The sequence below is a fragment of the Euprymna scolopes genome, chromosome 15 (genome assembly GCF_053919585.1).
Source record: "Euprymna scolopes isolate OS-2025 chromosome 15, ASM5391958v1, whole genome shotgun sequence".
Taxonomy (NCBI): Eukaryota; Metazoa; Mollusca; class Cephalopoda; order Sepiida; family Sepiolidae; genus Euprymna; species Euprymna scolopes.
In genome coordinates this window covers 47,205,694-47,221,828 of record NC_136496.1, presented here as the reverse complement: position 1 = coordinate 47,221,828, position 16,135 = coordinate 47,205,694, and the positions used below count along the sequence as shown (strand labels likewise).

At 32.9% G+C, this 16,135-nt stretch overlaps 1 protein-coding gene across 6 annotated transcripts in view; it reads right to left on the bottom strand.

Annotated features, from left to right (window-relative positions):
- Positions 1-16,135, bottom strand: part of LOC145293816 (protein cereblon-like) — a 106,666-nt gene that overhangs the window by 59,229 nt on the left and 31,302 nt on the right. The window contains exon 1 of one of the 6 annotated variants that reach the window (XM_080140438.1): positions 15,416-16,124. The exons of 4 other annotated variants lie outside the window; for them this stretch is intronic. The gene's annotated coding sequence lies outside the window, so the exon portion shown is untranslated. Of the gene's footprint in view, positions 1-11,415; positions 12,087-15,415; positions 16,125-16,135 lie in introns of those variants that run through there. One more of the 6 variants, XM_080140434.1, reaches the window with a different exon arrangement.

Here is a 16,135-nt window from a genome sequence, read left to right as displayed (position 1 = left end):
GCGCAAGTCGAAGTAAACCATTGGGGAGAGTGGGGCTTGCTATAAAATTTCCGCATGCGGTTTTGAACCATTCAGTGGTCTCATTTGCGCACTGTTCAGCAGAAAGAGAAAAAATATTTCCCCATGGGGCATCTCTGATAAGATCTCTGATGGCTTCCCATATCTCGTTTTGAGCACTGGCTCTTCAGTTTTGGGTCTAGAATTTAGGGCGATTTCTACCATTATCACTGCATGGTCAGCGTTCCCGAGTGGGCTGTCAGCATTTGTTGTACAATCCTCGGAAACTGTAGTCAGAAACAGATCTAGAAGTGATGCTTGTTGTTCTTGCTGGTCAGGGAAACGGGTTGGAAACGTAACTATTTGTGATAAGGAGTGAGATATAGCAAAACTATGTGTTGTGCTGCCCGCTGCATCTGTGTGAGTAGAGAATCCAAGCCAGTTTTTGTGGTGAACATTAAAGTCACCAAATACATGGACTTGGGTGCTAATGTCGAGGGAGAGTGCTGTGTCTATACTGTCAGAGACTTTGTTTATTATGGTGCAGTCCTGGGTCGAGGGAGAGCGGTAGAGAAAATAAAAGTAGCTAATGTTGTGTTGTATGTTTAGTCTAAAGCACATAAAGGCTTGATTGTCCATTTCTAGGTTTGTTTCGCTAGTCAGTCAGGGGGAGGGTGTTACGAATGTAGACTCCAAGTCCGTGCATATGTCTGTCAGAGTCCTTACGGCAGAGTAGGAGATAGCCAGGCATGTTAAAGTAGTTAGAGGGGATGAAGGAGTGTAGGTTAGTCTCGTTTAGTGCTAAGATATCTGGGGTATTTGTTAGGAGAAATGCTTCAACATCAGCTAAATTAGATGTTAGTGAATGCAAGCCTCAAGGGAGGAGGCAAGTTGAATTTGTTTGTCCCTAGGCCTGGTTTGAGCTTAGTTAATTCGAAGAAGTCTTTGAATTTGATATTGTAAAAAAAAATTGTGGTAGGGAGTAGGGAAGAGCTAAAAAAAAACAAAAAAAAAAAACTTTTTTTTTTTTTGTTAGCTCTTCCCTACTCCCTACCACAATTTTTTTTACAATATCAAATTCAAAGACTTCTTCGAATTAACTTTTTTTTTTTAAAACAAAAAAAGATGTATATATATACACACACACATGTACATAATTTTTATAAAAACGCTTGCAGAATTTATTAAGTAGGTTTAATTCCATGGTGTGAATATGGTATTATGGTGACTGGTGCCAAAGTTCTATAGACCTTTTCGAAAGACCCTGCACCCATCCTCCTTTCCCCAAATTTAAGGGCTTCATGCCTAAGTTTCTTGTTTGTAATTTATGAATTTTTTAACATCACTTGTAATTTTTTCGAACAATAAACAAAATCAGTGAAATATTCGTTTGATACTGCACTCCACCTTTTCTGTCCTCGATCACGGGAGGAGAAATCCTTCCAGACTGAGGCAATTTTTATTTTTGTTCCTATCCAGAGTGCCCCTTTTTGGGGAGCTGGATTTTCCCCACATTAAAAACCGACCGTGTGTTTAACTCTACCCTCGTGGGGAGGCAAGTAAATAGAAACAACATAGAAGCCTACTGGTGCCGAATAAAAAGAAGAGTAAAATATGTCTCGGGATCATTAAATGGTTCCATGTTGAAGCCATGCAGAGAAGAAGCGTCACATGACGGCGGAAAATGCTATTCCAAATTTCGATGTTTTTTCTCATACACAAGAAATATTCTATGTGAATATTCTTTTTCTTCTGTTAAATTCTTAAATTTATCTTAACCTTTTTTAAACGGGAATAATCACCGGTCATGTGAGTTGTAATATTCTCGGCGATGGTCACAAAGTATGTGTTCAATTTAGTAAAACGTTATAATAAAAAACTGATCTCCAACGATAAAAGTTATAAAAATTTTTTTTTTTTTTCATCTAAAAGTTAAGTTTGTAATTGATGAAGTTAATGTGACCCCCCCCCCCAAAAAAAAAAAAAAACAAAAAAACAAAGTAAGTTGGTCGGGCAAAAATAGGGGGACCTAGTTTTAAACACCGATTTATCATAACTTTTTTTTTTGTAGGTTTTCGACTACTTTTTGATTGTATTTGAAAGATTATAGGCTAAAGTTAATTTCCCAAAGGAAAAAAATATTTGTATACTTGAAAAAAAAACAAAAAAACTTATGAAAATGTTTTCATGGCGAGCTAACCAAATTCAGCTAAATTTTGAAGTTAAATAAATTCATTGTAAAAATCCTTTAAAAGATAAATATTAGTTTTCTGTGACTATTTCAAAGATAATTAGTAAAGTCCTAAGATATTGAATTAAATTTAAAAAAACAAAAAAACACTTTGTTTATACAAAATACAGCTTAATTAGCTCTAAAAAAGTAATACCGTTCGGCAAAACGCAACCGATAAAAGTTTGTAAACACGAATATACGGAAGCCCAAAATCTCAGCCAATCAAAACGCCGTTTCAAAATGAAGTCATGATAGTAAAAGGAGGTAGGGGTGTCAGATTTCTTTCTTTTTTCCAGACGTGCATCCATACATTCCTATTTTAAACGTTTGTATAATTTTTTTATCATTTTTTTTTTTTTTTAATTATATTATTTTTTATGTTTCTGTTTTTAAATTAATTTTCTTTTTAATTATTGTTTATATATATATATATATATATATATATATATATAAACGTGTTTTTCCGCTGTAAAAAAAAAACTACTTGATGAAATTAAGTGAAGATTTTTTTTTTTGGAGAACTTAGTTCTATAACGGATACATACAATTTAAACTTTTTTCGATATTTTCATTTTTTTAATGTCTTGACTAAACTGTACAAGTACCGTTAAAAAAAAAAAAAAAAAAAAAAAAAAGAAGAGATATTGTGAAACTTTAATTTTACCTGAAAAAAACTTTTAAAATAGCGTGGCATCAAAAACGCATAAGCACCAAAATTTTGTTTAATTTTACATTATATATTGTTCTCGGATATATACGATGGCAGATGCTACCGTACTATTTTTTTTAAATTGTAAGGTGGAAGCACAATAGTTATAAAACACCCTCAGCTGAATGGTTTTCAAAATAACGTTATTATTAAAAAACAAAAAACAAAAACATAAGTAGTACCCAAAATTTATTTTGGTAAATGTTTACTTTAACTAGAATAACGACCAATAAAATTTGGTGTAATATAGGTTTTCGGGGTCGCTGACAACGAATCTGGGTAATGTTGAAGATTCGCCTTCCTTTGTTTACAAGCCATTTGGCGGAAGTGACGCCTGACATATTTTTAACTACGGATGACCAAAAATGTATGATTATAGAAACGCTATTTAAAAACAAAAAAACAATATTAAGTTTATATAAATTTTTTTAATTGCAACTTCAAGGTAAATTTTTGTTCAATATGTGTATTTAAATTTTTAAAATATAAATATTTTTTACTTATTTGAACTCTTATGTTTCATAATAAATAGAAATTTCAATAGATTTAAATATATTTTGTTCGAATTTCGAAAAAAATAAATGGGGGCGGGGAACATATTTCCCCTCGTATATTTTACGAAAACTGCATTTTATATGTAATTTCATTCTAAAATGGATAAGTATTGAAAATTTCACGAAAATCTGACCATTAGTTGATTTTTGCTAGATTTATTAAATACAGGTATGTTTTCACGTTCGGAATGTCTACTACGTGGGAACGTTATTTTAAAGCGGCAATTATGTAAACACAATTTTCGTCTCGCAATTTCATTATTTTCGTTCAATGAAAAAAATTAAAAATTATTACCGGTTTATTTTTCTCTTTTAAATGATGCAAAAGTTATATTGATAATATTAATTTATAATAAAGTTACATCGTGGGATAATTCTGTGGTGACTTTTGGCAGCCCCTAATGAACAAGTAATCTAAAATATTCGTTCAGAGTTATGTCCCGTGTGTGAACACTTCAGTATCTACTTTATAACATTAAGAAAAATGCAATTTTACACAATTTCTGTCGAAATAACGGGGTTGTGTTACTATACACAGATTCGAAAAAGTGGCAAAAAATCAAATATATAACAAAAAAAGGCGGAGTTGTACAACCATCACCCATGCGTAATTTCTATACTGATAGGTTTTTTGAAATTTTTTTTCACTGGATTATTGTTGATTGGACACTAATCAGATTATGAAAAAAAAAAAAAAAAAAAAAAAAAAAAATTGCTTCTACCCTTTATTGCCAAAATTGGAGACCATTTTATTTCACGCACCTGCTGTCCAAAAAATTTAGGGGAGAAATCATAATATGGTTGAACCATGAAATAAACAAAAAATTAAACTTCCGGAAAGAACTATCAAAAAAAGTAAATAAAGAAAGTGAAAGAACATATATCCGTAATTCTTTAATTGGAAACGTTTCGATTTAATTAATGAGAACGGGAAAGTTTTTCATGCAACATTTTTTTTCATATTAAAAACAGAGGTAAATGTTTACTTTAACTACTACAGAACACTGACCAATAAAATTTGTTTTTTGTAGGTTTTCAGAGTCACTGACAACGAATCTAATATTCAAACCCGTCGCAAATTTACCGTTTGCATGGTATTAACCCCTGAACCGTCGCACTATTTTGTACCAACTCACCGCCATCGTTTATGCTATTCTTACATGATGCGTTCACGCATGGACGCGCGTAGTAAGGTGATTTGTCACATCGCGGAAGAATTTTTTAGCAGACATTTGAAATAACAAGAAAGTTTTCAAAAACAACAAAATTTGGTTCATTTTTCTGTGTTATGTATGTTGCGGACCAGGATATAATAATCCTAACTCGCTACAAAAGAAAATAATGAAATGAATGGAAGGAAGAAAAAAACTCAATTGCTGAATAAAATAAACATGTTTATTTTCAACAGAAAATAAATGGTTTAGGTGGAACACGTGTTCAGGTCAGTCGTTGACGACTACGCGCATAGATAAAGAGGAATAAAGTAGGAGAAAGAGAAATGGCAGTCCAGCATGTAGAAAAAGAAAGAGAGAGGGTTGACCTCAGTAAAGCCGCGCGTGCATGGTAGCAGTCGGCCATATGGAAGTGTCTTCAGGCCACAAGCTGTGGACGCGAACTTGTCTGGTTGACGAACCAAGGCAAAAGGGAAGAAAAAGGAGTTGAACGTTGTTGTTGACTTTTATACCGGGGTCAGTGTTCTGACTGCGCATGTCTGGATTTAACTAAACAGGAAGTGACGTCACCAATGTGTGTGTACATGGATGTGTATATACGTTGGTGTGTGTACATGTGGGTGTGTGCATGTGAGGAAAAACATGTTCGAACAAGACTCCCCCTCCTGAGGAGAAAAAAAAAAAAAAAAAAAAATATATATATATATATATACATACAAGAGAAACGCATTTCGTTTTTGTTATGTATATTTTTTTATGTATATATCTTTTTTTTAAATAAGTTATGTATTGTTTGAAATGTTTTGGCCAATGAACTTTTCGACCTGTTTTTGTTGTTTGTGGTGTGTTTTTTGTAATTTCTTTGTCAGTTTGTGAGTGTATATGTTCTTGTATTGGACTAGGAGAAATGTGTAATTGTTCGTCTATGAATGCAGGTTTTAGGCTGTCTATTGCAATAGTGTCTTTTTTTATCTCTTTTTAAAATGGTAAAGTACTTTTCACTTCTGTTGAGAACTTGATAAGGTCCGGAATAATTTGGACAGAGTGGTTTTCTTACTGCATCGTTCTTGATAAAAACGTATTTACAGGTGTGAATATCGCTTGGAACGAAAATGTTCGTGTCTGGCTTTTTGGTTGGGGTGAATTTTAATCGTGACATTTTATGTTTTAAATCCGTTACAAAAGTTGTCGTTGGGGAAATGTTTGTATTGTTTTTGCAGAATTTTCCTGGTAAAATCAGTGCTGATCTGAAAACTAATTCTGCAGGTGTGCTCTGCAAATCTTCCTTCACAGTGTTGCGAATTGCTAGGAGAATGAGTGGCAAATTGTCTGATCAGTCTGCTTTGTTTTTGTTCATAGCTAAAGATGCTTTTAATTGTCTATGAAACCGTTCCACCATACCATTTGCACAAGGGTGGTAGGCAGTAGTCTTAATGTGCTTTATTCCCAACAAATAGTGAAAAGAGTTGATTGAAACTGAGCCCCTGTCTGTTGTGATTACGGAGCGCACTCCGAAAATCGCTATCCAATCTTGTAAAATCGCTCTGACTATTGTTGCGGCTGATATGTCTTTCACTGGTATTGCTGTCGGCCATCTGCTGAATCTACTGATTATAAGTAAGGATGTGGGTGTGTCCTTTTGAAGTGGGTAAGGGTCCAACCAACACGATATGAACATGAGTAAACCTAGCATCTGGTAGACTGAAAGTTTCTGAAGGTGATTTTGTGTGCCTGTAAACTTGTTTTTTTTTGGCAAGGAATGCAAGTTTAGTCCAACTACGGATGTCCGTATTCATATTTGGCCAAACAAAATGTTCCCCTATTAATTTCACGGTGGCACGTTTTCCTGGGTGGGACAAATTGTGGAAGTGCTGAAAAACTTGTTGTCTGAGGCTGTATCGGCATTTCTTTCAGTTTCAGTGAAGTTTTGTCCATTATAGCTGGGAGCATGGTATCGGCTAATTGCTCGTGCTATTAATTCCATACTTAGGGGAGTGGAATTTAAAGAAGCAATTGTTGCGCGAAATAAAACATCAGCTACAACGTTTTCTTGTCCTTTTACGTACCGTATATCGGTAGGAGCTATATAGTCAAGATGTCGAATTTCTCCTGGACTGTATTTGTTGACGTGTGTGTAGAGCAAATGTTAGGGGTTTATGATCCGTATAAATGGAAAATTTTCTGCCTTCGAGATATTTAAAGTGCTTAATTGCAAGGTAAATTGCAAGTAACTCTTGAGAAAGTTCTGAGCTTTGTTTAACTTGGCAGAGAAGAATGAAATGTGGTTCATTTTGTTGTCAGAAATTTGGTGAATAACAACTCCTACTGCTATTTCCGATGCATCCGTCGTAAGTGCAAGTTCCGTTGTATCGCTATCTTGGATATATATAAGTTTGATGAAGTTTGCCAAAGCAGTTTTCGATTGTTTGAAGGCCTGTAGTGCAGGTCCTTCCAAAACTAACTATAGGTTTTTGTTTCGTTTTTTTAACAAGTCTGTTAACGATGCAAGTAATGCGGAACAGTTAGGCAAAAAGTGTCGGTAATAGTTAATTATGCCTACAAAAAGTGTCGGTAATAGTTAATTACGCCTACAAAAAGTGTCGGTAATAGTTAATTACGCCTACAAAAAGTGTCGGTAATAGTTAATTACGCCTACAAAAAGTGTCGGTAATAGTTAATTACGCCTACAAAATGTCGGTAATAGTTAATTATGCCTACAAAATGTCGGTAATAGTTAATTATGCCTACAAAAAGTGACGGTAATAGTTAATTATGTCTACAAAACATCGGTAATAGTTAATTATGCCTACAAAACGTCGGTAATAGTTAATTATGCCTACAAAACGTCGGTAATAGTTAATTATGCCTACAAAAAGTGTCGGTAATAGTTAATTATGCCTACAAAAAGTGTTGGTAATAGTTAATTATGCCTACAAAGTGTCGGTAATAGTTAATTATGCCTACAAAGAGTGTTGGTAATAGTTAATTATGCCTACAAAACGTCGGTAATAGTTAATTATGCCTACAAAACGTCGGTAATAGTTAATTATGCCTACAAAAAGTGTCGGTTATAGTTAATTATGCCTACCAAATGTCAGTAATAGTTAATTATGCCTACAAAAAGTGTCGGTAATAGTTAATTATGCCTACAAAAAGTGTCGGTAATAGTTAATTATGCCTACAAAAAGTGTCGGTAATAGTTAATTATGCCTACAAAAAGTGTCGGTAATAGTTAATTATGCCTACAAAAAGTGTCGGTAATAGTTAATTATGCCTACAAAAAGTGTCGGTAAGAGTTAATTATGCCTACAAAAAGTGTTGGTAATAGTTAATTATGCCTACAAAACGTCGGTAATAGTTAATTATGCCTACAAAAAGTGTCGGTAATAGTTAATTATGCCTACAAAACGTCGGTAATAGTTAATTATGCCTACAAAACGTCGGTAATAGTTAATTATGCCTACAAAACGTCGGTAATAGTTAATTATGCCTACAAAATGTCGGTGATAGTTAATTATGCCTACAAAAAGTGTCGGTAATAGTTAATTATGCCTACAAAAAGTGTTGGTAATAGTTAATTATGCCTACAAAACGTCGGTAATAGTTAATTATGCCTACAAAAAGTGTTGGTAATAGTTAATTATGCCTACAAAACGGCGTACTTGTCTGACAGATGTCGGTAGAGGGTAATTTGAAATTGCACTTACTTTTTCGGGCAAAGGGGGGATTCCATCCTTGTCGATTAAATGCCCGAAAAATTGAACTTCCTGGTGGCCAAAAACACATTTATCGGTGTTTAGTTTACGACCGAAATGTGACAGTCTTTCGAAAGTTTGTTCGAGGTGTAGCCGGTGTTCTTCGAGGTTTCTGCTGGAGATTAAAATGTCGTCCACATATGAGAATATGAACGGCAGACCTCTGAAAACTTTGTAAATCAAACGTTGGAAAGTTTGACAGGCGTTTCTCAACCTGAAAGGCATCCTTAGGAACTCGTAAAGGCCAAATGGTGTGGTCAGTGCAGTTTTATGAATGTCTTCTGCGACTGGAATTTGAAAATATGCCTTTACGAGGTCCAGTTTGGAGAAAATTGTGGCGCCTTGGAGTCCATTGGCAAAGTGATGGACATGAGGGATAGGATATCTATCCGGAACTGCTTTCATGTTTAAGCGTCTAAAATCTCCGCACGGGTGCCATGTGGTGTTGTCAGCTTTCTGCACCATGTGGAGTAGGTTTTGAAACTCGGATTTTGCCAATTTGTATTTATCCAGTTTCAAACATCTGGGGGTTGAATAGACAGGCGGTCCTGTGGTCTTAATATAGTGCTTAGCTTACCCTCCCAATGTAAACAGAATTGATGTATGTTGGCGCGTTACTTACGGTAAAATGGTAAATTAAACTGCAAAAGCACCTCTTAAATGTTGTACAAATTCTATAATTGAATACCCCCCCCTCAAAAAAAAACAAAAAATAAAAATGCTTTTGTAAACCGCTCGTGAAAACTAATTTACTTTTAGATCAATTAAAAAGCATCAAAAACTACGTTACACAGAAAAATGAACCAAATTTTGTTGTTTTTGAAAATGTTCTTATTTCAAATGTCTAAAAAATTCTTCCGCAATGTGACAAGTCACCTTACTACGCGCGTCCATGGGCGAACGCATCATGTAAGAATAGCATAAACGATGGCGGTGAGTTGGCACAAAATAGTGCGAGGGTTCAGGGGTTAATACCATGCAAACGGTAAATTTTCGACGGGTTTGAATATCAGATTTGTTATCAGCGACCCCGAACACCTATAAAAAACAAATTTTATTGGTCGTTGTTCTGTTGTAGTTAAAGTAAACATTTACCAGTTTTTTTTTTGTTTTTTTTTTAATTATAAATTTCACTAACATGGTGGAGAAATGTTTCATAATTTTCCATCCCGTTGTCAATTTTCATATCGTACCCCTCCTAATACATTGCTTCGTTAACATGAGACCATTTCATATCTCCCGAAGACACTTCTGTGTTTAGAAAAAAAAAAAAAAAAAATGTGTGACCGATTTACCAAAACGTAACTAAAAAGTGAGCACCCCTTTCAAATGTCGAAATGTTTTTTTTTTTTGTTTTTTTTCAATTTTTTTTTTCATAATCTGGTTAATTAGTGTGCAATCAAGAATAATCCAGTGAACACATTTCAAAATCCTATCAGTATAGAAATTATGCATGGGGGTGATGGTTGTACAACTCCGCCCAAACAAATGTTATCAAAGTCAAGATAAGTTACTATTCTACCTATCTGCAAATTTTTTTTTAGTGTTTTTACTCACTTTAAAACGTTTAATCGGTTCAAAAATCAGTGTTTATCTACCGATATTTGTGCTCGCTGTTGAATACAGTAAGTTTGGGAAAATGAGTTTCAAACTAAATTATACAAAATACTGTTAATGTTACCGTGACATAGGCAAACATATTCGGTGGGTTTCTAGCAGTATTTTGTGTAATTATTTAATTTAAACTCATTTTCTGAAACTTACCGTATTCAAGAGCGAGCACACCACCATTTTGCCTTTACAAAATATACCGACAAACACTATGATTTTCGAACCGATTACACGTTTTAAAGTGAGTAAAAACACTAAAAACTTTTCCAGATAGGGAGAAGAGTAACTTATTTTGCCTTTGAAAACATTTGTTATATATTTGATTTTTGACAACGTTTTTGAATCTGTGTATAGTAACACAAAAATTACTTTTGGCCATAATTTTTTACTCAATGAATCTTCATAATTTTTAAAATATTTTTTCTATATGACAATTAAGTACATAATATTGTCTATGCTTAAAACGACACATTTTAAAAATAAAAATCGATCTGTCAACCCCATTTTAACAAGCACCCTAAGCAAATACAGATTCAATAAGTTTAGCGCAGAAATTTTTTAAAAGTCGTTTCAGCACAAATTCACTGGAAAAGAGTTGAAATTATTGGTACTACTACAGTTTATCGCCCGGCACCTGTCGCCAGAAGCAGAGGGAGAAATCAGTATTTTAAACTATGACCGAGCATGAAATAAATAAAACAAACTAGATAATGATTAATTCCGGAAAGAACTAATTACTACGTGCCTCAGCGTAGTAAACACCCACAACCTCCCCATGTTAAGAACGGCTTTCGGAATAACCTCCCAATATTAAGAACAGCTTTTGGAATAAACACCCCCCCCCCCCACAACCTCGAAAGTCATTCTTAACATGGAAATGTTGTTGTTGGTGGTGGGGGTATACTACGCTGGAACAGGTCGTAAATAGTTCTTTCCGGAAATAATTCAATGAATTATGTCCGGGAATAGATATGAATTTACTCCTTGGGCGTTGAATTCCATGCCGACCAGCAGGGGTTTGTTTTACTGTACACATAGATTCGAAAAAGTTGTCACAAAACAAATATATAACAAATAAATGTTATCAAAGGCAAGATAAGTTACTTTTCTGCCAAACTGGATATGTTTTTAGTGTTTGTATTTAATGTAACATGTTTATTCAGCTCGAAAAACATACAATGTTTACCGACGTATTGGAAAATTCAAAATGGCGGCTGACTCTCTCTCTCGGAGACCGTAAGTTTAGGAAAAGGAATTATAAATATAAAATCAGTCAAAATAGTGTTAAAAACCCGCCGAATATATGTCAGCCTCTGTCACGGTAACATATATTGAACGAGTTTCTAACAGTATTGTGGTTAGAAGCAAGAACGACAAGTCTTACCGTGGGTGCTCAGTGAGTGAGTTCAGGCGAAGAAAAGGAAGAACAAACATGGCGGCCAGCATTTTTATTTCGTCCGTTCTCGCGTAATCTTGTGTGTGCGTGAAGATGGAAACTATAAACGATGTTCATTTCTCGGTGCTGGCAGATTATTCCCGATCAGCCAGGAGAGAAGGCAACGAGAGTAGAGACAGAGGACTGTAGCGATAATCTTTCTTGAACATTCCGTTTGTGTATTTGAGGTGACCCCCCCCCCATTATACTTCAAGTATTTTATCTGGTTTTTTATTTATAACTCATTTTCCCAAAGTTACCGCCTTAAAGAGAGTCGACTGCCATTTTAAATTTTCCAATACATCGGTAAACACCGTATGTTTTTCGAGCTGAATAAACATGTTACATTAAATATAAACACTAAAAACATATCTGGTTAGGTAGAAAAGTAACTTATCTTGCCTTTGATGACATTTATTTGTTATATATTTCTTTTGTGACAACTTTTTCGAATTAATGTGTATAGTAATAGAAACCCGACCAGCAGAATTATTTAATGGTCGCTTCCTTAGCCTTTGTAAATGCATGTGCACGTAACATTTTTTTTATTTACTGACGTTGGCTTAGTAGCTAAAGGATGTTAATGGTGTAGATTGGCCTTCCTTTGTTTACAAAGTCATTTGACTGAAGTGACGTCAGACATTTTTATCTACGGATGGCCAAAACCGTATAGAATGAACCTTTTTTTATAAGTTTTATTCAAACAGTCTTTATTTGAACTTAATGGGCTGTTTTTCTTGTTTTTTTTTTTGTATTTATTCACCGTTTTATTCTTTTTATAAAAAAAAAAAAAATAGAACTTTTATAATGAAATATATTATGGACTGTTTTTCAAACATCGAAATTTTTAAATTAAAGCTTTATTAAAAAAAAACAAAGACGAGGTGTTTTTTCTTTGAGATATTTTTTTTTCACTATCAGTTTGAAATTTTATTCAACAATGAAATTTTTTTTTTTTTTTTTTTTTTTTTTTTTTTTTACACAGTGATCACTTATCAAGGCCCGGAAGCCACTCAGGGATAAGGGTTATTGCAAGTACAGGGATAAGGGTTATTGCAGTAAATGGTAAAAAAAACTATAAAATATCTATAAAGTCTACTTTTATGTCTGTAAAAGTTTGTTGAAAAGTTCAAATAAAGTTTATAATTTAATTGAAAAAAAAACAAAAAAAAAAAACACCGTCTTTTTTTTAAAATAAAACTGTAATTTTAAAATTTCGATGTTTGAAAAACAGTCCATAATGTCGTCATAAAAGTTCTACTTTTGTAGGCACCGCCAAAACTGGGGGGGGGGGGGCAGGTCAGTACTTTTTGACGGACCGTCTTTTTAAAAATCTACCAAAAATTAGGTAATTATCCGATCAATACGAAATTTTCAGCGATTATTAGGAGAAGAATGAACTTTATAACAGTGTACTTATTTTTCATAACCGATATTTATATATATATATATTTTTTTGCTTACAAAACCCCCCCTTGTTTTGAAGTGGGAACAAATATGCTTAAAATAATCATCTGAAACTGAACAAAACATATTGTGTTGTTGTAAGGGACAGAATTATAGATTAAAAAAAAAAAAAAAAAAAAAAATTGTTTGCATACCTTATTTTGACGTCTGAATATCAGAACTTCGATTGTGTTTAATTATCCCGCTTTTGAGTTTTGAAGTGTGAAATTCGGTGAATATGTTAAGTAAAATAATTAATTTAAGTTAAGCAAAACAAACAAAAATTTTTTTAAATATTTATACGAAAAAAGCCATTTTAAAATTTTTGATAAATAAATTAACAATTTTTTTTTAGCGAGCCGAATAATGCATGACCATTATTCAACAGAGCATGCTTTGAATAATCGATACAAAAAAAAAAAAAAAAAATTCGATAAATATTGTGCCCTTTGTGTTAAAAATAGCATCATTTTTTTCGATCCCGTTTGAAAACGTTTGCCGTCTTTCGACTACGGTGGACCAAACGCGCTGAAATAATTTTTTTTTATTCTGCTTTAAATTGCCCCCCCCATTTTGGGGAGCCTGGCTCCCACACACATACACATTAAAAACCAAACTCATACAAATGGTCACCCATCTGGTACTGGCCAGCCTCAGCTTAATAATACATTGAAATTTTCGTCACTGAAAAATAAGTTTTTTTGGCCTGTTTGGTCTTCCATAGTTTTCTCCTTATCAAAAGAAAACGTAAACAGAGTCGATCTGAACTCTACGTCGACGCGAAATATTTGGTTACCTATATGAATAAGTGGAATTATTTGAAATTCAGGTACTTATATTATAATATTTTTGCATATTCTCTTAGAAAATCATCCTAAATCTTAGTTAGACAATAAATAAATAAATAAATTATTTCAAAAACCCTTTTTTTTAAATATTTAAGTACGTTTTTTGTGCAAGACAAAAAATGTCAATTGTTAACTTTTTGGGAAAATTTAACATTTAAAATTGAATTAAAAATAGTAGAAAAAGTTTTACATTATTCTGTTTTCTATATGATAACATTCAGGGTTTTATCTTTCTGGAAAAAAAAGTTACTCAGAAATAATGGATTTTAATAAATGTAATTTAGTTTTAAAAAACAACAACAACAACAACTTGATTTTGCGGCCATTTTTGGCGGTGCCTATTTGTTTGATAAAAAGAAAACAGTTAATAAATATATAACAAAACAAAAAAAACCCAGTTCATTAAGTTCAAATAAAGACTGAATAAAACTTATTTAAAAAAAAAGTTCATGCTATACGGTTTTGGCCATCCGTAGATAAAAGTATGTCTGACGTCACTTCCGTCAAATGGCTTGGTAAACAAAGGAAGGCCAATCTACACCGTTACCCTAAAGGATTTATTGACAATTTCGTAACCCTTAAACGCATGCCGGAAGATTTAAATTAGTTCATTATTGTTGTAATGAAAAGAAAAAGTTTAATTCAACACAAAACCAAATACTAATGACAAATGATTTATTTGAAGTTTTTCACTTCAAACAACTTTTATTTATTAACTTTTTTCAAGTTAATAAAAAAAAGTTGTTTATGTTTGTAAAAGTGAGAAATTATTTTAATATTCACTTTAAAAAATTGGCATATTTTTTTTTTTTTTTTTTTTGTAGATTAGATCCACCTTATAAACACCCCCAACCTCCTTATGTTAAGAGCTTTCGGAATAAACACCATTTCTTGTGTGTGTGTGTGGGGGGGGGGGGATATTTGCAAAATTTAACTGATATTTGTCAGCATACCCACCCGTAAATGTTTAAAAAATGGGAGGTTCAGTGACCGTTGCAGAGAAGTAGATTTATTTATCAATAAAAGTCGTCATTTAAAAAGAAAATTGTAGAGATGGACCTAATATTTACCAAATTATCGGCTCATGTAAATTAAAAATGTTTGTAAAAGTGAGAAATTATCAATACATGGTTTAATTTTTTTTTTTTTTAATATTCATGAAAAGAGTTAAGCCAACGTAAGTAAATACATGAATTACAAATATTTGTAAAAGTTTACAAATTAAATAAATGTTTAGTAACTTTTTTTTTTAATATTCTTCCCAATAATCATGAAACGTAAATAATCATCAACGTAAATAATGTTTGTAAAAGTGCGAAAGGCAACGTAAGTAAATAAATAAATGTTACGTGCGCATGCGTTAGCCTTGACTAAGGGGGGGTACTAAATGAGCGACCATTAAATAATTCCACTGGTCGCCATGGGACTCAACGCCCAAGGAGTACCTAATTTTATGTTTCGTTCATAGTTTTAAATATTGACGACAGGTGCCCGTAAAAAAATGGCGATAAACTCTAGCGATACCGAATTATTGTTGTACATTTAAACGGACGTTTAACAATGTCGAGAATAAAGGTACTTGTTTAGTTTAATCAAGGCATTAAAAAAAAAAACTGAAAATATTGAAAAAAAAAAAAAAAAAAAAATGTACGTACCCGTTACTGAATAAAGTTCTCAAAAATCACTTTATATTTTTTTTACAGAGGAAAATCAAATTTTAATGAGATCGGTGGTATCCCGCCATCTTGCCCTTTTAGCAAACGCCTGGGGTCGCAAAGGGAGATAACTCCAATCACCGCTTAAAGTTTGTCAAAATTTGACGATATTATTTTGAAACATGGGCAGAAAAAAATACCTACATAAATATTTTAGTTTTTTTTTTTTTCTTTCCACTTATTTTACAGTTTGTCCTTTTTAATTCCTTTTTCATTTTATCCTTTGTTAATCACGCTTTTGTTTAAAGACATCTCGTCGTCCGCGAAATACGCAAGACGGCGGGATGCGATCGATCTTATTAAAATTTGATTCTCTATAAAAAAAAAATAATAATAATACCTGATCAAATTAAGTGAATTAAAAAAAAAAATATGAGAACTTAATTCCATAGCAGGTACGTACTATATATTCATTTAATATTTTCATTTTTTTTATGTCTTGATTAAACTAAACAAGAACCAGATAAAATTTTAAAATGTTTAAGCAAATGCAATATGAACTGTTGATAACGTGGAGCTGTTTTTTGAAGAAAACAAGCTTTTCCCATTGAAAGTGAGTGTCAGAATACAAACAGTTCATTTTTGCACAAATGAAAGGTTTTCTATGTTAATAATTTTAGCGAAAGTTTAATCCAGTTTACAAGAGAGAATTTAGTTAAT